The sequence below is a fragment of the Tympanuchus pallidicinctus genome, unplaced genomic scaffold, assembly GCF_026119805.1.
Source record: "Tympanuchus pallidicinctus isolate F22 unplaced genomic scaffold, pur_lepc_1.0 scaffold16, whole genome shotgun sequence".
NCBI classification, from domain to species: domain Eukaryota; kingdom Metazoa; phylum Chordata; class Aves; order Galliformes; family Phasianidae; genus Tympanuchus; species Tympanuchus pallidicinctus.
The window spans coordinates 6,683,650-6,696,382 of record NW_026294679.1 but is presented as its reverse complement, the minus strand read 5'-3'; positions in this window follow the sequence as shown (position 1 = coordinate 6,696,382).

Here is a 12,733-nt window from a genome sequence, read left to right as displayed (position 1 = left end):
AGCCTCTTGTGATGTTCCATACCTTATACAAATGATCCCATTAAACTTTAAATACTGGCACACGGGCACAGACACTGATGTTTGCCCAAACCGGTAAGGAAAAAGTTGTTAAGAGAGCCTGATAATATGTATATTCCTCGATTCGTGTCTTATTGCTTTAAAAGTGGAATAATACAGCCCCCTAGCTGTTTGCAGGGGCAATTCATGCTAACGTGAGAGGTGATTCGTGCCTCTACAGCAAAGTAGTGTGCTAAATTCCACCACACAAGAAAATACAGCAGTCAGCAAAGAAACCTGATTTAGAGAAGAGAGGAAAAATATAAAAGATACATAAATACAAGATGCTATACGTGAAGTGTTATTAATTCAAGTTTATAGAATCTAAAGCAATGCAATTTGGATACTGGTACAGCACTGTCTGAAACTTCAGGTATGATCATACTCTTCTTCATACTCAGCTTCAGCCTTTAACATCCCATGGCCATTAGCAGCTGCTGTGATTCAGCCCATGTCATCACTTAGCTTGTTCACTGGTAGCAATCTTTCTTTTGTCTTCTTGAACTTCCATGACTACCAGCAGTGCAGTCTTGTGGAAACCATGCAACCCTGAGCCACAGGACAGAAACCCTACCATACACCTATGTAAAAAATGAGAATGTTTGTATCTTCCATGTGTGTACTGCTTCACTTACATTTAGGTTTAATTTTCCGCTCCCATGTGCTTAACTGGAAGTGCTAAAATGCCTGTGTACAAAACAAGGTGCAAAAAGTGGTAGGAATCTCTTTTCAGATGTGCACAGCTCTAGCTAGTAATGGGTATTCAGCTTCATGGTTTATGCTACACTGCATATGCACACATTTACAGAGCAAAGGATATTAAATCCTAGAGGAAGATTTTTCTTTCACTTTCTGTACAGATCTTATTCTAAACTGTAGGACCAAATCTACCCTGACTCGTGCCCTGTGTAGGGAAGTCAAAAATGATATGTGGAGGTTAAAAGTCATTTTAGAATTCGGTAACCAAAGGCAAAATTATCATCTTGGATTTTCGCAACTGTATTTCCTCTACATTTGCTAGACTAGTCCTGATGAGTAAAATTAACTTTTCTCCTGATGGCAAATATCACTGAAACTGTAATTTTCTTGGAGATTTCTGAAAAGGTTAGCAACTCCGTCAGTGTTAATCGTTAAAATGTGTTTTTTTTTTCCTGCCTTCCTCTGAGGTGAGAAATTTAGAGGAGAAAAAGTCTCAAGAGATTTATATTTGAGGTGAAAGGAGATCGAGAAAAAATGAAAGTGGAAGAAAATAGTGTTGTAAACGCCTTGAGAATTTGTCCTACAGAAAAAAGTAACTATTTTTAGGTATCTGCCATCAGCAGCATGTGGCAGTATCTCTATTAAAGATACAATAACACTCAGAGGTTTGGATCTTTTTTTTATTATTATTATTTTTTTTAATTATTTTTTGTCTATGTTTTTCTTATTTTAAAAAAATTCTGAGCAAACCTGCAAACACTTCAGGAAAAATAAATGCAAAACAATTTAAACGAAGATGCTTCGTCATAAAAACTATTCAATACATAAGAAGGTGGAAATACTACATATTTCTTGACTCCTTAATTAACACGTGTTTTTGTTTGCAACTGTATAGTTTAGGAAGAACCTTATGACTGGCAAATGAGATAATTCTCCTGTAATCCAGTTGATTATCAGCTGGAAACACACTGTTGAAAATCAAGACCTGTTTGTTCTATTAAGATACCAGATAATCCCATTACTTGGCTTCTTTGCCAATATTTCTGTGAAATTCTGATGACAGCAGAGTACCCACAGAGCTACACACCATAGCAGTAAACACATAAGGCCAGCCTGAAAAGTAAATCTGAAAGCTGGAATCACAACTGATTTTTCTACAGGTGTTCATTACATAAGCTACAGCTCCTGCTGTTAAAGAAATTTGGCTGCTTCAATCATGTGATGCACAAGACTTCTTTGCCAATTGTTTGCTCACCTAAAATAATTGGAAAATGTGTTTTTTTTATTCATTAAGATATGCTTATGATCTCAAAGATATTGTAAATAGGAATCGTGATGCACAGGCTGTATGCAACCACAAAAACAATGCTACTTCTCGTCATATTTTGAATTTGTACTTTATCCAGATCTTCAGTAAGAGTACTGTTAATAATTCATGTATCAAAGTAATGCTATTTCTAACATAGCCAAACTATTATTTCTAAAATAAAAAAAAGTAGTATTTGACATTCGTCCTTTTGACAACTGTTCAAACCACTTACATTCAATTCTAAACAGACTGAATTAAAGTGGTATGCCAAACTTGTGTACAAATTACACAGAATTCAAAGTTATTGATTTCTGACAGTGTTTAAAGGTATTAAGCAATAATTTTTCAGCTATCTGAAATAGCTCACTTCAGTGTAGAAACAGTATATTGAAGGGAAGTTGAACATGTTTTGACTGACCAGTCAATATTCATTTAACTCTGAGGTTTAGAGCTTTGAAAAATTAAAAAAAAAAAATAAATGTTTCCCTTTCTGAAATGATCTTTTAGCCCATGGCATAATATGATGATATATAATTTCCATAGGTAAATAACGTGGTTATTCCTCTGGAAAACAAACAAGTACAAGTGTTCTTCCTTCAAGATTCCCGCTTTATGTGGAAGGTTGATGAATATTGATGGAAATGCTTAAAAGAAGCCTCAAGCACAGAGAAGCTCCCCCAAATCTGCACGACTTCCTTGAACATCTTTAACTTGTGCTTTGAACATGAAGCTCAAGTAGATCCTAAACTGAAAGTGAAACAGAATGGCTGAAGGGGCTGGTAAAAACTTGGGCAGGGGCTAACATGGGTGCTTTTCCCACCTTAAGGGAAAATTAGAAAACAATTTCTCTGAAATAATATTATTTCTAAAATAAAGCACTTGCTTTCTTGGTTGACTTTACTGTAGTGAGTACTCACAAGACAAGAGTACCTATGCTTAAGCTGTGTATAAAGAACACCATGAAATAAGCATAACATTGGAGCACCATAATACCAACACATTCCTGTGAAGAAATTTACTCTAGCTGTCCACATCCCTAGAAACTTAAATGAGGCACTGGCAAGAGCACCAGATCACTAGAAATGCTCAAGAAATGCCTAACAACTTCCAATCCGTTTGCATAGACCAGAGGTTAGTTTGAGAAAACGCAGCTTCACATCTGTTTAGGCAAAGCCTACAGATATTGCTGGGATGGAATGCCATCTGAGCTACTAAACTACTACTGTATTTTGGGTTTAATTTTGTAATACTTTGCTCTGCTTTGTCTGAGCTGCACATTGGTGTGGGATCAGAAAGAAAGACTATAGCTTGTTCCAATTGCAGTGTTTGATTCAAGAGGAAATAGAGGCGTCAGGGAAACTGGGGCAAGAGTTCCATGACACCAGTGACAGAAAACAGCTCCATAGGAGGCTGAGGAGGGAGCTCTAAATCTGGAAAGTAACTGCTATGGGGAGGAACAAAAGTTAGAGGAAGAAATAATGAAGCCTATAATGAACTAAAATAGCAAAGAATAAGAATTTGGAAGCATTCTCAAGACTTTAGATACATTTTACACCTCTGTTGATGAATGCAATATTGGAAGCAGATCATCACAACCAGTTGCATTGCACCTTGCTTGTTCTTCTTACCCCACAACAGTGGTATAACTTGCTGTCCAATACTGCAGTCTGAATGTACACATGTACAAGGACAAGAAGGTAGCAAGCTTTCAGCCTACAGGCACTGGTGCTTTTTTTATCAGCAGGTTTTATTGTTTGGTTTTTGGTTGGGCTTTTTTTTTTTTTTTTTTTTTTGGTATCAGGAACCTAAAAGCTTCCTAAATCTTTGTTTAGGTATCACAGTTTTCCTGTGACACAAAAGCAAAATAAACGTCAGACAAGAATAATTTAGATAACAGTGAAAAACAGGGAGAAAAGCACTATTTTCCATAAAATACTAAAGTGAAAAAAATTTAACAGGGTAACTCTAAAATTTCATTTTTTCCAACTAAAACTTAAAAGACAAAGTTAAAATGACTCACCAGAAACTTTTTAGCTTGAATTTAATCACACAGTTTATTAGGAAAAAAACATAACTGTTTTCAGCTGGATTTATGTATCTAAGGTGATAAAAAGAGTTAGCTTTATTTTATTGTTGTTCCAGATGGTAGCCAAAAGGGACTGAGAAGCGTGGGAGTAACTGCTTTCCATTTACGTGGGGTTTGGATTTAGAAAGTTACATACACCATGCAACTGCCAACTCTTTCTTCAAAGGTTCCATGGCTTGTAACACTGGACTCCACAGAGACAATGCTACAAAGAAGAAAGAAAAACTAATTCTGTGTTTTCTGTGTGAGCATCACTAGCTGAGAAGGCAGTTCAAAGGAAACTCAACCTGAGGATTTGTGGAGGACTGGCGGGTTTAAAGACATTCATTTTCTATATGTGATTCAGGCCATTTCTACACCAAGAGATAATTTATCTGAGCTTGTCAGGATAGGATTCAAGAAAAGAGATACAGACTAGATCTGACCTGACTTATGAATCTGCTATTTTATTTCTCTGTCAAGAAGTATAAGGAGACGCACAGACTGAGTAGCAGTAGATTATCCTGACGCTTTGTAATCTGCGCTTTAAGAAAGACCTTTGAACTCCAGCTTCCTGGATTGAAAAAGATAAGCCACATCACAGAACTGATACATCGATATCACTGCACAGGCTATGAGAAATTAACTGCCCAATTTCAGAGTACTGTTATTCATAATTCAAGAAACAATACAGTGATGAACAGAGTAATCTTTTTTCTTACTAGTTGCAAAAGTCTTCATGGCAGCTACAAGCACAGTTACCAATAAATCACACTGAATTGTCTAGTAGGTTTTTAACACCATTGTGTTTGTTGCTTCCAAACTAAGTACCCATATCTGTGTAGACAACAATCTTTAGGAATAAACATTAAGTACATTTACATCCATCTAATTGTATGCACTTGACTATAATAGGTGTGTTAGCAGCCTAGTTGCCTTAGATTCTTCACACATTTGATGAGATAAAGCACACCATCATCACTTTAACTTTTCAATCATTTTCTTTTAAGTAGAAGTCAAGAAACCAAATCAGGAAGGAAAACTTTAAGGTAATTACAGACAGTGTATGTTTTATGAAGGCTGAAGAACTTGAATTCTTTAGCAGTGTGATAAAGCATCTGCAAGAGACTTTGTAGAATACATAAAATGGAAAGCGCTGAGAATCCTGGTTAACAAAATGTGTTTTTTGGGGTGGGTTTTTTTTTTTTTTTTTTTTTTTTTTTTTTTGTTGTTGTTGTTGTTGTTGTTGTTTTTGTCATGGTTTCAATTATTTGAGCTAGAAGTATTAGAGTCTCAGGGAGATCTGGACCAATGATCAATTTTTCATTTCAAAACTAACCATCACATATGAAGTATCCCTGACTGCCTTCCATTCAGCTCCATGCTACCTCAAGAAGCTAAGATTTTCTTACTCAGAAGAAATTCTTGGAAGATCTGAGAAAGAAAACATTAAATCAAGTCTTGTAGCATATAAAAATAGTGCCCCAGATAATTAGACTCCCTCTTACTGCAGCAGAATAAATAAAAATTAAAAACACCAATTAGTCAGAGAAGGAAGATGCTGAAGTAAGGGAATTTCTTGACCAGCCACAATTTAAAATTCTGAAAAAGCAAAATTTTGTACCTCATTCCAGGGGGCTGATGTTAGAGAGGAGAGCAATCTCAGCCAATATGACTTAAGAAAAGTTACCTCCTGGCCCAAACCAGTTGATTGTCTCAAATCTAAGCATATAAACAAGTTACATCCAATTAGCATCTGACATCCTAACCAACAGCCTCAATCTCTTACCATTTAAGAAAGGGCAGACCCCTTCTTACGTACTACGCACTAAGAAGGAACATCAAAATCCTGATGGAATAGTAGAAGCCCTAGCAAAAGGTCTAGTTAAAAACATTTCTTCTTAAGAAAAGTATTCAAACAAGTTCCCCATTAAGCTTCTCTAGCAATGTCAGTAAGTATCCAAAGCTTTATAGCACAGGCTTTAAATTCTGACTCATCATTACCTCACTGTGTCACACATACCCCTTCATTCATGTCTGAATTTCCATATTGAAGTAGTTCAGTTCTCTGCCTCTGTGACCTTGTCTGGAAAACAGTTCAAGCTTCATACGGATTGCCAAGATTCTTCTAAATCTCTCATTTATTCACAATTGTTTGTATGTATCTGATCTTGAAATAGTGCTATGCTTTAACATAACATTCCCATCACATCTACCTCCACACGTACTTATAAAGATGTAACCATATGCCCTTTCAAGCTTTGTTTTGCCAGATAAGCTATTTTCATCTCAGCTGAGAAAATAGGTACTTCTTTCTTCTATCCATCCCACTCTGCACCTGCTGTGAATTAATGTGGGTCATGAAAACTGTAAACAACATTCTGAGAGTTTTTTTTTTTTTTTTTTTTTTTTTTTAACCAGTGCTTTGTAAAACAATGTTAACACTTTATTGCCTTAACTAAAAATTTTTCATCTTATATAATGACAATTTACTTAATGACCATGACATAACCACAGCTCATAGTCACCGTAACAGATTAAACCTCTGCTGTTGGGAATGATTATCAAGTCACCAAATTTTATCAAAAGAACATGATAATTATCCCCTAGTAGTGCTTACCATACTGTTAGGTTTCCATTCTGTCAGGCCACAAAGTAATTTGTTCTCTTATACCATAGAACAGTTTGGGTTGGAAGGGACCTTTAAGATCATCCTCCCTCTAGACCAGATTGTTCACAGCCCCATCCAGCTCAGCCTTCAATGCCTCCAGGCACAGAGTGCCCACAACCTCACTGAGCAACTTGTTCAGTGTCTCATCACCCTCACAATAAAGATTTTCTTCCCTCTATCTAGTCTAAACCTATCCAATCTAAATCTACCTTATTCCAGTTTAAAGCTGTCTCCCCTCATCCTGTTACTGCATATCCTGATAAAAAGTCCCTCCCAGCTCTCCTGTAAGCCCCCTTCAGATACTGAAAGGCTGCTATAAGGTCCCCCTGGAGCCTTTTCTCCTCCAGCCTGGAGAGGTCCAACTCTCTCAGCCTGTCCCATAAGGAAGGTGATCCTAGTCTTATTTCAACTTTGCTAAATCTATAAAAAACAAACAAACAAATAAATATAAAAATTCCATAGCCATTTCCTCATTTAACCAGGATTAAAAAAAAACACCATTATTTAAATCAGGTCAAAGACCCAGAGAAATTCTACTATCACATCCCTTTCATTTTGATATTCCTAATTTTAACTTAACCCACTGTAATACAAAGGAAAGTGCAGCAATGACAGGAGAGTAGTAAAGCCATAGACTACAGCAAGCAAAGACTTGCTCAAATACAACAGCAGTAGGCAAAGAAACAAAGGAAAGAAGCTACTTACCTTTAGAAGACCTCAGGTAAGTAGAAATCTCCAGCAAGATACCCTACACTGGCAACCCTTAAATGAGATCTGGGTAGGGGTGGATCCTGGCTCCATCCCTTCCAGTTACTCAGGTAAATTGCATGCACTTGAGCTCCCCTGGGTTGGCCCTGCCATCCCACCAGGTGTTCAGTCACTGTTTCAAACCATGATTTAGCATTTCTGCTATACCCTCTTCTAATATAATTCTTTAGTCAGTTTCTCATCCATCTTTTTTTTTTTTTCCTTTCCTCACAATAAAGCCCATCTTCTCCACCTTAAATAATGTCTCACTAGGAACAGTATAATGCCTTATTTTGATCGAGGTAGATTAGGTTCACTGCATTACTCTTCTGCAGGACAATTATCTTATCAATAAAAGTTATTAAGTTAGTCTGACATGATCTGCTCTTGATAAAACTGTATCGTAGTTTATCGTGCTTTACATTTACCTCCAGTTCCTTGTTGTTGTTTTTTTTTTCCTTCAAAATCTATTCTAAGACCTGTTTAGTGTTGAGGTCAAGCTACCAGGTTTGCCTTTTGTTTGACCATCACTTTTTCCCTTTTTTGAAAACAAGGAATAACTTCATTCTTTATCTGGATGGAACTAGCCATGAGCTGAACACGTAGGCTTAGAATTTCAGCAATTGCATTCCCTACAAACTAGCATTTCTATTTGCTGATTCTTTTCATACTCTTAAATAATTATTCTGTAACCCTCAATATTTCATCATATTAAGTAGGCTATGTTTAGCTGCTAGCTAGCGTATGGAACCATTCATCAATCTGACTTAATTCCCTTTAAGTATATTTTTGTTATTCTTAGGCACTACATTATTCCCATTGAAAGCAGACCAAGTATCCATGTGCTATTTTGAACATTCCTAGATTTTTTTGTAATCTCTGTTTTGTTTCTGGTATTCTGTGTTTGCTTGTATCTTACTTTTGTGCTCCCTCTTACATCTGAGAAACTATTTCATGCTTGGTTTAGTTGTGTGAACCAACTCCACTAAGTTCTCATCTCTGCTCATAATCCTGTATTGCTCTTGAAAAGATCCATTATGAATCATGAAAGAATGTAGAATAAGATACTCAGAACACTGACACTTTTCTGTCTCTTGTTTCCTTCAGTGCTCTCCAGAAAAGTGCCTCAGTGCAGAATTACATTAATTTCAACAAGTAAGGAATATTGGCTAGAATACAGAAATAAAACACATACTAAATACTAAACATTTATGTATGGTCATGCCAATCAAACATTATCATTTTCAGATTACAGATTTGCAGTGATACTTTTGAATTGCTGGAGCCTGTCTTAAAGAATGTGCGGAGGAACTGGGAAGTTCCCAAAGAAGTATGGAGGACCAAACTTAATATTCTTCTTTATTGCTTGGCACAATTTTGCAAAATACAGATTAAGTTTTGAGAAAGGTACTAAGAAAATTTGTTAATTAAACTGCAGATATTTGGAAGACAAACGAGCAAATATAAACCACTGGTCAACTTTGGTTTGCAACAAACAGATCATGTCATGCTATTGTTATTTCCTTCCCTGAAATGCCAGCTGGCTAGATGGGTGAAACTGAATCAGCACCTGTGTTGTAGCTGACCTCTGGTAGCTGAGCTCTGGTAGCTAAAGGATTTTTACATCAATAGTGGATCTTTCATACTTCCATATACCATATTCTTATAATTAAATGAATTCTTAAATCCAAATGGCTATAAAATAGAAGAGCATACTGGGGAAAGTGTGAGCTCATCTATTTTCTCATATCTTTCCCTAGGCTTCCACTTTTGGCCATTATCACAGACAGGCTGGGTTGTCCTTTGATCTTTGTCAGTGTAACTATGACCATGATCTTCCATATGGTCTACAGTACTTGCTTACAGTACACAGTTGATTGAAAACTTGCTCTTGGTCAATAGTTTCCAATGTCTGATTATCCAGGGCTTCACTAAAGGGATCACACAGGAGTGTGAGCCAGGCCAATTCTAGTCAGTGCTTTTATTAAAGACTTGGAAGAGTGTGCTAATACACTGTGTGTAGCTCAGTCTGTAGTCTTGAGGAGGAGAGGAAGGAAGAAGGTATTTTGGAGGAAAGGAACACAATAAGGAATGTCTACAAGCTGCCCAGCAGAAAATGGTCTAAGAATACAAAGAACAAAACAAGAGCCTAGAACACAGGACAACCTGGCTGGACAGCAGTCTTCCTGGTGTTCCTAGAAGTACTGTCTGTGCAGCTGTTCCCTGGCCCCACATATGAGGCAGACAGTCCTGAGTGCATTTTTCTGCCCTAATTGTAGAGTTTAAATGGACGGTCTCCTGCCATGCTTTTCAGCATTCCATGCCCAATTCTGATGTCATCTAGTCAGTAGGTTTTTACTGGATCAATCTTTTAAAGATTGTAAAAAACAGTGTCTGTATATTGGACTCTTCATCATTAAGTCCTTTGATTAAATAACTTCTTCTCTTCTTTTTTTTTCCTTCCTTTTTTTCTGGTGCTGGGATATCTAACAGTGTTCACCATCAACAGCAATTACTTCTCAAATAATATTTAAGCCATGTTTATTTATTTTAGCAATGAAAGAGGAGTGTTAAAAATACCATCAACAGAAGGATAATTATGATGTGATTAAAAAAAAAATGAAGAGAGGCAGGCCAAAATATGTGAAAATACACTCAAAACCACTGTTATTCGCTCTTTTATAACCTCTGCAGCCTCAACTACAGATACCACTTTTGTATTCATAGAACTGACTTGCTGAAGGCATTTTAAATATTCTGATTTAATTCTCAAAGTAGGAAAAATGTAATTATTTCAAAGGAATCAATTTTTTTTTCTATCTATTCTAATTCACTTTCTTTCTGTTATCTTCTTTCAATAAGCTTTAAAAGACAAACCCACAAGAATTATTTACATGCATTTCACACAATCTGTGAATAGACATTTAATGCTTCTGAAAGAAGTCACTGTGGTATCAATGCAAATTATTAATTTATGAATGTGATTTTCTAGTTGAATTTAATGTTTTTATTATCCTGACTATGCACCGTGTCCTGGAATACATATGCAAAAGTATGCCTTGAAGCCTTTCAAAATTCCAGCATTAAAGGCAAGTAATCTTCCTGAAGCATTCGTGGAAAGGGATACGAATGGGATAGAAGTATGGCTATAGGTCTCTTTTATATTCCATGTTTAAAAAGGATGAAATCTATATAACCTAACATCTGGATCAACAGGCAGTTACGTTATTTACTGTTGTTAAGTCTTCATTGAATATGTTCCTCCCACAAAGGGCTGTAGAATCATAGAATGAAAGATTCGTTAGAGTTGGAAGGAACCTTTAAAGATCATCTGGTCCACATTCCTGCCATGAACAGAGACACCTACAGTTTTATCAGACAGCTCAGAGCCCTGTCAGCCTGACCTTGAAGGTCTCCAGTGATGGGGTATCAACCATCTCTATGGGCACCATGTTCCAGTGCCTCACTACTATTATTGTAAAACATTCTTCCTTATATCCAATCTAAATCACTTTTCTTTTATCTTGAAAACTTTTCCCCTTTCCCTATCAGAACAGACAGAAAGATCTATGGAAAAGAGGGCAGTTTTTGTCTTTTTTTTTTTTAAACTTGGATTTTACAAAACAGTTTTTACAACCTGGAGATTGGTCAGACCTTTTCTACAATATTTAGGAAGAAAAAGGGATTCTGAAAACTGCTCTGATTATTTTGAAGAAGTAGGGACTACAGCTTAGGTCCGAAAAAGTAAATAGAATTGGAACCCTTCCTACAAAATGGTTTGTAACTGAAAAATATCATACAGCCCAATTTTGATGAGAGGTTTTATAAGATCATTAAGTTTCAATTGTTATGCTAAGAGCAAGCTTTCAGTTTTAGGATACATATTTCAGTCAAACTGAGATTCCTGTTCCTCATACAGGTGACATTTCCTTGGTTTGGGCACTTGGTCGTTATTGCTGCCTGACTCATGCCATCTGCATTTGCCAAGTGTGTAAGGAAGCTGCCATACTTATAAGCAGGAACATGATAGATGGAATGATAACATTAATCTTATGAAAATTATTAACATAGAGATCTAACAGCATGTAGACAAATTCATTTGGCCTTGTAATGGATACCATAAAGATTCAATAGTTGTCTAATCTTGCACTAAATACCTCTCCTGTTATGAATAAAGATAATAATGCAGTTCTAGTCCATCAAAAATATTTTTTTCCCTACGTTGGCAGTAGCAAGTAGAAACAAAGCTTAAAGAACCAACAAAAATAATTTAAAGTCGTATATCAAAAATCAATCCTTTTGATTTTCAATGGCACATTATAAAATTAATTTTGAATGTAGACTATGTATTATGCTTACTTATGCAAATAGTTACTGGGTTACTCACTGTTTGTGGTCTCCCTCTGTCAGCACTGCAGCTCAACACCACGTTCCACATGCTTAGTGCACTTTGTTACGTATATATGCTGTTTTCCCAGTACAGGATAGCTCAGTCTTCAGCCCTGAACACAAAATGATAATTGTGGATTTATGCTACAGAATAATTTGGCTTTATTCCTTCATGAAGAGTGGAAAGATGTGTAGGTAAATAGATGACAAACACAAAAGTCACCATGAGCAAAAGAAGACCAAGGAGTTGTAGGCTGCAAAGAAATTTTGGTGTAAATACGGCAGTTCAAAATTAAAGAATATAATTTGTAAATGAAAACATTAAAAATTAATGTTGCTAATGTTAAGAACAGAAGAGGAAAATGATTTGTAACTACAATCCAGTGATTTCTAATTTCCACTTTGTATTTTTTTATATGAAGACCATAAGGCACCATCTAATCTGTAACCTGCCATTGTTTTACCTTTGCCTCTTCTTCAGCTCTCAGAAAATCAATTTTTGAAATAGTCTGAGCATGTAAAATTTAGAAATAAATTACACTGGTAAAATTTTTATACTGACCTGAAATTACACACCAAATCTTTCTTTCCTTCTTCCTACACAAACAAGAGTAGAAACTCATAGAAGAAACTTTACTATTAGCACAGAAGCCTGATTACAAAGGGCAATTACTAATTTTGAAGTACACAAGAAAGGCATGACCTGATTACAGCATCGTGATTAAGATACAGATATAGATTAAGATTAGGATGTACTGATATGACCGGAAGAGCAAAATTAAAGTCACCTTTCTAA